Source organism: Rhagoletis pomonella, unplaced genomic scaffold, assembly GCF_013731165.1.
Source record: "Rhagoletis pomonella isolate Grant_MI unplaced genomic scaffold, Rhpom_1.0 Rhpom_scaffold_00007, whole genome shotgun sequence".
Taxonomy (NCBI): Eukaryota; Metazoa; Arthropoda; class Insecta; order Diptera; family Tephritidae; genus Rhagoletis; species Rhagoletis pomonella.
This window is the reverse complement of record NW_023458561.1, coordinates 65,258,222-65,269,030: the sequence shown is the minus strand read 5'-3', so window position 1 is coordinate 65,269,030 and position 10,809 is coordinate 65,258,222. Positions and strand designations below refer to the sequence as shown.

General features: G+C 36.1%; 1 long non-coding RNA gene across 1 annotated transcript; it reads left to right on the top strand.

The window, feature by feature from the left end:
• Positions 1 to 4,446: 4,446 nt before the first annotated feature.
• Positions 4,447 to 6,111, top strand: LOC118744046. The gene is made up of 3 exons (XR_004993504.1): positions 4,447 to 4,641; positions 5,124 to 5,253; positions 5,791 to 6,111. It is a non-coding gene; the product is annotated as an uncharacterized LOC118744046 (long non-coding RNA).
• The last annotated feature ends 4,698 nt before the right edge of the window (positions 6,112 to 10,809 follow it).

Sequence of the window (10,809 nt, the reverse complement as noted above, 5' to 3'; positions counted from 1 at the left end):
AAGAGCCACCGCATACCACAGAGTTTATCGGCCGCCTATTTAAATAATAGGGCTCGCTTGAAATATGTACATGAAGATGTATGGAGGTGCGCACACTACACGAGCTTAATCGCTCCTACCAATAAGTTGTGGTGCAATGGAAAGACTAGCGAGCCCATCTAAATCGGCGGCCGATAAAGTCCGTGGTGTGCGATGGATCTAATCCATTATAAACAAGAAATATTGCCGTTATATTTTCATTTTTATGGGGGAAACTTTCCATTATGGCCGTTCGTTAAAGGTGCAGTGGGCGAAGGGGGAGTGGGCGTGGCAAAAATGCAACCCCCGACCACCTAGGCCCCCTATGGTTCCCTACGGACCCCTTAGAAAAATGGCCAAAAATCGCAATTTTTACTTGCGTCCACAGTATTTTTGCGGAGAATTCCTTTCTGCGTAGGCGGCCTTCGGCCGGGCTTAGGGATTATAACCCTTATTATGTAGAATTCTCCTTTCTGTGTGACCTAACTGGGACTACCGCCCCAGTGATGTAAACTTGGGAAAGGATGAGGTAACTAGAATTCCCTTTCTGTGTGGTAAACCTGGGGCTACCGCCCCAGTGATGTCTATTTTGGTTGCTGGGTGTTTTATAAAAATGTCTTGTATATAAAAATGTGTATATACAAATTTATTGTGAAAATGAATATTTAACATATTTCAAGCGAATAAACGCAAATGAAAATTGTGCTTTTTGGCAATTTTTCTAAGGGGTCCCTAGGGAACCATAGGGGACCTAGGTGGTCGGAGGTTGCATTTTTGTCAATGGTGGTTCATTCCCTCTCCAAAAAGGTGGGTTAGAGGTGCCACGCCCACTTACCATTCGCCCACCGCCCCTTTAACGAACGGCCATAAAGGAAAGCCAACCCTTTTTATGATTTTTATTCATGTGATTAGCAGTGGCAAAAATGTATGTATTAAATACGTATATTTATATTTAAAATTAAGTGATCAGTTATGAAACATATAAATCTTTACATGTTCTGTTAAAAAATATCTAAAATAACAAGCGAAAATCCCCAAGTTCTATATCGTAGCAGTGGCCACATTGCGTGTTTGTCACAGACACGGTTTATGTCAAAAAATTTGAAGTGAAACTACCTTCTAAAAATTATTGTATCATGATTCGTACTATTTTCTTGCCAGCAATTTCATTTCATTCAGTCTGTCAACGGATTTCAATTGTAGTTAACTCGCCTTTAAATAATCACAAATCTTCAGTACATCCCTCTATCCCTCTCTCTTGTATCGCATTTCATTCCAAAGAAAACAAAGTTACTAACGCTTTACTTCTCATTTAACGCTCTCAACTTTGCATTAAAATTTAATTGGACTGCAAACCAATCGCCAGCCTCCACTTCTATTCCATACTTTACCGCAATGCAGTCTCGCTACACTTGAAACTTTTATGAAAATATCCCAAACAAAACAACAACACAACAACTGTTACTAGATTTTCTAGCCACTCGCCCACTGGCTTAAACTACCTCGCGCAGCACCTTTGACTTCCATTTGGCTTACGCAGCTGCTGCACTATGTATTACTCACTTCGCATCTTGTGACAAAAGTGCAACACTTGCTTGGTTGTGCAGCAGACAAGTTGCAACAACTTGTGGACAAAATTACCACGTCAAAGTGGCTTAAAAGAACAAGGCAAAGAAAAAAGTAGTGGAAACTATTTCTGAAGAGCGGGCAGCAATAAGTTTATGCCAAGAAAACGCACACAAAAAAATAACAAAAGCAGGAAAAGCAAAGTAATCTGCAGCGTTGTATGTAGAAGCGCAGCCAAGTAAAATAAATTTAAAGCAACCGAGAAGAGATTTCATATGCAACCAAAGGAAAATATGTACAACAAAATGAACTTTGTTTAGCAGTCACACAATTTTCAAAAGCAGCAAAGATTGAAAGAATGAATTGTCATCAAGCTTACTCTGAGTAAAGAGAACACCTAGATGCTGACATTTAAATGGCACCAACAGCAAAGTGACAGCATTGAAAATTTTCTGAATAATATTTAACGTGGGATTATTTGCGAGTAAGCTTACTTTGGTATTTTAAATTTTCAGGTTTTGAATATTTACTTAATCTTTTGCTCAGTTGACATTTAAGAGTGCAGAGAATTTTGCAATCTATTAATGTTTATGTTTACGAATATTTATGTTTACGAATCAGTGTTGGATATCTCAAGAATATCTTTATTTGAATCAATGATAGGAAGATACAGGCTTAGCCAAGAGTATTGGGCAGCCCAATGTATCACTGTTTTTTTAATTTTTCTATTTTTTAATCGATGTAGAATTATTTTTATAAAAGCCGAGCTCACTGTCTAACAAAAAACATATAAATCTGAATTCCAAACTTTGTGCAAAAAATACAAAAATTCAGCAAATTTTCACCAAAATTTCAGACTTTTCATTTCAAATCTTGAAAAAAATTTGGTACGCAGTTTTGTAGCCTACTATAAAAAATGTTTGAAATGTTTGAATTTTTTCGTAGGTATATGGCGGAACGTGCACCTTTTATGAAAACGCAAATTTTGATATAAGAAGTTAGAGGAACAAAAATGCATCGTTTCGAAAAAGATAAAGGTATTTGTTTTATATTTTTTCTCCGATAAAGCCAAAATAATACGAAATATTTTAATACAGATCGAATCCTTCTGTTTCGTATGGAGTTTTGCTTTTCTGTAAACAAAGTTTTGGGAAATACTCAAAGAAAATGGCTATGACAATTTTTTCTCTATTCTGGTAAAATTTATTACAACAGTTCCTCCTCATTTTGAGCGACTGCCAATTCTTTTTTATTATTTAACCAATTTCATTTGGTCTTGTTTTATTTTACTTCACGTTATTTATTTTATTATTGGCTAATTAAAATTTTTAGAGCTCAATTTTATTAAAAAGTCCACAACAGCTATAATTACACTAAAAAAATTTTATGTATGTATGTAATTAAAAAATAGTAACTGAATGAAAATTCTACTGGCAGTGGGACTCGAACCCACGACCTCGCAGCTAGTTAATCTGGATTACTGCCGTCTGTGAAGGTACAATTTTAATCAGATCAACTGCACTATTAATCCGTATCACCGTTGTCGTCTGTCTTCGCTTCCGAAGAAAACCTGATAAATAAATAAATAAATCAGAGGTATCTAATAAATTTACTACTAGTTTGTATATACTTAGCATACGAGAATTTCAATAAAACCAAGGTCTTGATAAAAAAGAAATACTTTTAACTCAAATCAAAAGAAATAGTCTAAAGCAGTTTTAAACGCAGCACAAACCAAAATAAAATACTTATTGCATATTTCGCTATTTTTCGGAAAAACAGGAAAGCCAAACAAAAATTTAATTTCTTGTTCAGCGTAAAAATTCAATTTGTCAAATTTCATTTGACAATGTTCAACGCTGAGGCATTCAGCAAAATGAAGCGGTTGCTTAACAACAAAAACAATAATAAAATACAACGTTTAGCGCCAGCCATTGCTTCAAGTGAAATGGAAGTCCACGAGTCACCCACCCCCCCACGTGTGTATGTGTGTACTTATGTACATGTGCATATGTATGTATTGGAATTTGGCGGTATGAGTATGCGGTATGTGTGCCGCTATTTCAGCATCCGAAACTATACTCCAATATCCTTGCATGGGGAACGTTAACAATACTCGATGGCATAAAAACAATTCTTGACAGTAAGTGCAGTTGCCGCTGGATCCGTTGCCACTGCTGCTGCTGTTGTGGACGCTGTTGCAAGTTCCAACTGCTGCAACCACTGCTGCTGCACCGTTGTTGTTGGTTGGAGAAAGCAGTCGCATGTCTTGAGGGACCCGAGGTTTTTGCACCGCTAAGAAATTGCACTGAACGCGCACACACATGATTTATACGCTGCCAATAAATGAGTTTGTCCCATGGAAAACTTGAAGTCATACACGAAACTTTTTACGTACAAACACGTGTGCATGCGGGCATTGGGAGATGCATATGCAAGCATAGCTTATACATACATATGTATATACCTTAACACATGCATTAAGAGTATTGAATGTAAGTCATATGCGCATTCCTACTTATGAGTAAGTACTTACATACATATGTACATATGTTTGTATGTATGGATGCATTTATAAACTTCTATGCATGGTTACCTGTGGTTGGCCCCAAGCGCCTCGAATCATCGCGCGCTCTACCGGCTACCGCCCTTAACACAACGCCCCCCACTACTGCGCCACATCGCTACCCGCATCACTTTGCAGCAACGGATTGTTTTCACTTGAATGCATGCAATGCAATTTCATATTCATCAATAATAAATAAGTCTGAGTGTTACTGTGGCCTCGTTGCGCCCCCATTGTTGCTGTTGCTGTTGCTGGTATTGTGCTGTAGCTGTAGCTGTTAGTTGATGGTGGCAGCTTGTGTTGGCTGCTGGCTGCTGGCGGCTGGCGGAGTTGTTGCCGTAGTTGTTGTCGCAACAATATCAGCGATTTCAATCAAATTTGCTCATGACAGAGATACAACTCAACAAAAGGACATTGCGAAAATGTGCAACATTTGTTGTTTGTCGGCTGTTGTGACTTTTTTACACAGCATAAAGATTTGTTTTGTCAAAGTGAGTCATTTGTTGCATGCAACGGTTGCATAAATGTATTACTATGCTGCATATTTGAAGAGACACAAACAAGGATCGCGCCTGTGTAGAAAATATGGAAAAGTGCCGGTTTATTCAATTTATGACGTTTAAGAAAATACGTGCAATATTTTCAGAAAATTTACAATATAAGGAAAGAAATTAAAGATGAAGTAAGAACAATTTGAGAATATAATACAATTTGAAACGATGCTTTATTTGTAAAAGACAAAAAAGGGAAGCAAGGAGAATATATTTGGTCGAAAACTATCTTCGTTTTGTTTTTTTTTTAATTGAGCTTGAAAACGGCAAAAATTTGTTTCTTCGTAGAACGTACAAGAACAGTATTTTCATATATATTTACATAAATAAATCAAAAGTAGCGTTAATCGCAAATGATCTCGGATTTATCCCTATTTAGTCGTATATTTTATTAACTAATTTATTTATTTATTCATTTACAGTCTACAAAGTCAAATGCTTCTTACAGACTAGTTAATTAAAAATAGAAAATAGTTGGAGCTTAAGTCTATCCGAACTTGCACTTGCATTTTGCAGTGAAACGAGGACCACAGTTTGAGAAGCACTGCTTAAGTAAGTACAGCCAACAGTTAATGCTATAAAACAAACTAATCTATTCTGCTGAAGCTGACTTTCTGAGGCTCAAAATTAGTTCGTTAGAGATTTAAACAAGTCTCTTTGTGAGATGTGTGATTGGCTTTCTTTGGACAGGCTTGCAAGCTAAAATTTTTTTTTACTGTCTCACACGATTATTTCTTAATCTGTTTCCATATAGATCAGAGTCAATAGCACTCTCGTAAAATGCCGGCTACATACCAAACCAACTCGGAGACTCAACAAAATTTAAATTTCAAAAAGTGCCTAAACTACTCGTATTGCATAACTAGTGTGATCATAATATTGCTTCAACGTCACCCTCGACCTTTTCGGTGTCTAATATTTGCTAGTGAAAATTCAACAGAGAACGGCCGGCCTTTTATCTAAGTACGCACCTTTCATATAAAAGCTTTAATGTAGGCACACACATGCTTATGTACATACATATCCATACCAAAATACACAATTTTACATAATGATGTTCATTACGTTTGACTAACATAAAACTTTCAGTATTTTGGTAGCCGAACATAAATACGAGCAGAGGGGAGATTGTCCGCTGAAATAGACCGAGCGATAGACAATTTTTGCAACTGGCTGGCGATGTGGCGAAATTTCCAGTGAAATGTGTAAATATTTGTATATAGATATAAGGTATGTACATTTGTATATAGCGTTGCATGTATGTCCGACTTTAAAACATATTTGCAAAATTTTGTATTACTCAGCCACTGGGGTGCTTGGCTTGCATGTTGCAAGCATAACGCAGTGTGCCACATGGGGTGTTGAGAAATTAAATGGAATAAAAATATTATGCGCACAGCAACAACAAAACTAACTAGCTGCAATTTTTGGGGGCGAACGTGGGCTAATAGAGGATGATGATGAAAAGCAAGCACAGGTATGCACACACACACACACACACACTGACACTCGTGCGCACAATTGAATGTATGTATGTATGTATGGTTGGTATGTACGTTGAAATATGTGTACGCAAGTGCATACAAATAGCCCAAAGCTGGTCAGCTCAACGCGCAGCGGAAGCCAGTTTCACCTTCATAGTTACGGTAAATTTGTTCATGCACACTCCCCAGGCGAGCGGTGACGCTGAATTAGATAATGGATTATTATTTTATTTCCACTTTGCGCCAACACCGCAAAACAACAACGATGACAACAGCGTCAGCAAAAACAACACTATGTCAAAACAGAACAACGTCAGCTGCAAGAATAAAAGCAACAATAAAACAGCAACCACAAAATCGCGCACAAACTACATACATACATAGTTAAGGGCTTTTTGGGGGGCTGGAAATTACTAAAATATGAAGGGGCGAAAAGTGGAAGTTAAAATGGCTAACCAGCTGCCGCAGCAACGAAGCGTAGAGTTTTGAGTGAGCGAAGGTGCTGGGAGACAGTTGAAGCCAGTGTAAAGGGGGTGAGTGTGCGAAAAGAGGGCATACAAGTTTTGCACATTTTCGCATTTTAGCAGAAGCAGCAATGCGCTTCTGCTTGTCCAGTCACCTTTCAAAAAAAAAAAAAATATTAATAAAAAACACAAATAGAAAAAATACGAGTCCTCTCACCGGAAATGTGTGCGCGCACATAGTTGGCTTGCATGTTGCAAAATACTTTTGCACATTTTTGTTGCAGCTTTTGCAGTTAGGTGTTTTTTTCTTTCTTTCTTTTCGTTCGCTCTTAAAAATATTTCACATTTATGAAAAATTCGTTTTCGTGCAAAATTCAACTTTTTGAACAAAAAAAAAACGATAAGTTTGCAATGATTTGAAGCAGAATGCAATCATTGATCGGCCCACCCTATGTGGATGCCACACTCCACACTTTCTATTATATTCCCATTCATGCCGTTCAGCGTTGGTATTTTTTATTTTTTGTTGCTCTTTCGTTGCACTCCATTCTGGCCATTATGAAATTGGCTAGTTTGTTTGCCATTAGCGGGAGGTGTTAAATAAACTATTAAATTTGTAAACTATGCATTGCCCTGCAGCGACCAGACGCAAATTGCCATGGATAACTGATGCAAATTAAACTAATATTATTGTATGTATGTATGTATGTATATAGCCAAATGACTGGGCGTATGGAGATTGCGTATACGACATGTAGGCCTTTTAATTGGTCAAATATTGTATTCAATTCGGTAATGGGCTTTAGATTTAGTGAATAATTAGCAGTTTGTACTTAGTAGTGGAAAAAATGGAAATGAAAATGTTCAGCAATGAAGTACATCCGTTAAATTTTTGGTGGGAATGATATAAGTTTGGGACCATTCGATACTTAAAATTAGGGTTCTTAAGCTTAATAAAGCTTTAGATATTCCTGAATTATTAATTATTTTATGGTACTTTACTTTTGTGTCTTGCTAGAGTTAAAAATGTTACCTTTGGCCGAAGCGTCGGATTGTATGAATATGTATGATATATATGAATGTGGGGCACACATTTTCCCAAAACATGCTCCACTAAAATTCAATTATTTTTATGTGGTCGCGTTCTTAGGGATACTTCAATATTTTATGTGCGACAGTATACAGTCAAGCATTGTGGAGAAATTTTATTAGAATTTAAAGTGATCTCAATGATGAAACAGTTGGTAAAGGGTTTAAGACCATATTCCGGACTCCCCTGACTCTAATATCAATCAAGAAAAAAAAGTATAATAATTAGGCAAAAAGTGCAATTAAACATATATTTTAAAATTGTAATTTTTAATGGTACTTCTTTCTGCTCATTTTATGGACAAAAAATTCTTATTCGCAAAAAGTAGTAATAATTACACAGTTCAACAAAATTCGCCGTGTTTTATCTCAGAGAAGTGCATTTACAAAATTTTTCTAGCACGTCTAGTTTTTGAGAAAAAACCTGTTGAATATCGAAAAATGACAAAAATTGCAAATTTCAAAAAGTTTTAAAAATACAATTTGGACGTAGTTGTACCGGAAAAAGATACGTGCAAATGAAACTTCAACTCATATGATGGGGGACTAGCCACTATGGAAGATCGGTATGATAGGAAGTCAAACTTGCACGTGCTTTCTGACTATTTCTGGGCCTTGAAAAACGATGATAATGCGATGCATAAAAAAACAATTAGGGGATTTCATTCCAGTACGCGGAAAGTGTTAATAGACAAAAGGCTTTCTGATGATGAATCTGGGATATTGATTTTTATACCTTTCATGAGCATGGAATGGTAATATAACTTTGGTCCGATGTTTGTACCAGAATAAAAAGAGATAGACCCATTCAAATGTATACTTAAATGATCAGAACGTCCATACAAATAATTATTCAGATATGAGATTTTCATTTCATTTATCATTCATTTATGCAGCTAGGAACATAAAAATTCGCACCGTTTTCACTCATTATTAACAGAAAGCTTACAGTATAATTAACAAAGATCGGGTCGCTATAACCCTTTCTCTGCATTTGGTTAATATATTGTACAAAAAAATATCTGCCATTCGTTGGCCTGAAAATGTTAAACTATTACAGCTTAAACAAAAAAAATGATGCTTTGGAAACTATAACATTCTGTTTTCATTATTATAAAAATTTATGAACACAGGGTAAAGAACGGTGATTTTATATAAGTTTGAAAAAATGTCCACAGAGTAAAATATAAATTTCTTAAAGGACATGAACAAAATTGAATATTTTGAATAAGTAATGAAAACATTTCTCTATAAGTATGTACCTAAAATGAAAGTCAACATTTCACTCTTCAATAACAAATAAACACACTTAAACAATTTTGCCGTAAAAAAATTAATAAACGCTCCCAAAAAAAGTGTGCATATATTGTACAAATGCACGCAACTCTAATGTACAATATAGTGTACAAATTGAATTTGGTCAATTTCTTGCACAAATGACACGAAAGGTTGTTAAATTACACTCAGCATAGAAGTGGCCGTTGAAGCAAAACCAACATGTTAGACTCTGCTGCTTGCACGAAATTTGAAATTTGGAGAAGTATTTATAAGAATATTGGAGTAGCTGTTTTTCATAGAAATATTTTGTACACGCGTAGCACATTAGTCCACATATTGTAATTGTGAGTCAGTCAGAGTATTTTCATTTATAACTTAAAAAGCTCCTTTAATATGAGTTCGTGTAAAAAGGGTTTATCTGAAAGCGAAATAGTTGATATACTGGATAAGATAGATTCAAATTTATCTGATTTAGAGGAGGAAAATGATAGTTTCGACGAAGATGCAAACGATGCTGAAACTCATGTGTTAGCCGAAATAAATATCGATCCTGAGGACGACATTCTTATAGATTCTTTTATAAGGCGCAAATTTAACAAAGAAAATGTTCTTGAGTCAAGCTTTTCCGATTTCCGGGAAGAGGTTTTCGAAGCGATCGAATCGGAAGATGAAGGTGAAGGTGAAAATTCAAACAATGCTCAATTCGTTGTTACAGACAAGAAGATGATCACATGGAGGAAACTAAACTATGAGCCAAGCCCATTTTCTTTCGAGTCATGTTCTTTTCAAGGAAGCGAAAATTCTGAGAACCCATTTTACTACTTTAAACAGTTTTTTACTCCCGAAGTATTCGAAAAGGCAACATTTTATACAAATTTGTATGCTACGCAGAGAAACGTTACAGGATATAAAAATGCCACAAAGGAGGAAATCGAAGTTCTAATAGGTCTGCAAATTGCTATGGGAAGTATGCAATTACGGAGAATGTCAATGTTTTGGGATCCGACTGTAGGTGTTACACTTTTTAAAGATTCAATGACAATGAGACGATTTGCACAGTTGCGTACGCTATTACATTTCACCGATAATTTGAAAATACCCAAGGAATGTGGTGACAAATTTGTGAAAATACGTCCGTTAATAGATGTTATTAGGAATCGATGCCTTGAAGAGCCGGTTGAACAAGGTGTGCATTGACGAACAAATAATACCTTTCAAAGGAAGACTTTCTTGTAAAGTTTATCACAAAGGGAAGCCAAACCCATGGGGTATAAAAAATTACGTTCTTTGCGGTAAATCGGGCTTTCCTTATGACTTTGAGTTATATCAAGGAAAACAAACTTGTTTAGACCCGCAAGTTTTAACAAAATATGGATTCTCGACCGCAATTGTCCTACATCTATGCAAAAGACTAGTCAACAGTGGACATAATCTTTATTTCGACAACTTTTTCAATTCATACAACCTGCTTGAAATTCTTACATATTTGAAAATTAATGCAACTGGGACAGCACGCATAAATAGGTTCGGGAGACCTCCGCTGGGCTCAGACAAAGAACTGCAAAAAAAAGGGCGTGGCGCATACGAATGTTTAGTGAGCAACGATCGTAAAATATGTCTCGTAAAGTGGCAAGATAGCAGACCAATACATATTGCTTCAAATTTCGTTGGAACAGGAGAAGAAGATATTGTTAAAAGATACTGCAAGCAATCAAAGAAAATGATAGAAGTAAAAAGACCAGAAATAGTGCGGAGATATAATGCATCGATGGGCGGCGTTGACTTGTTGGATC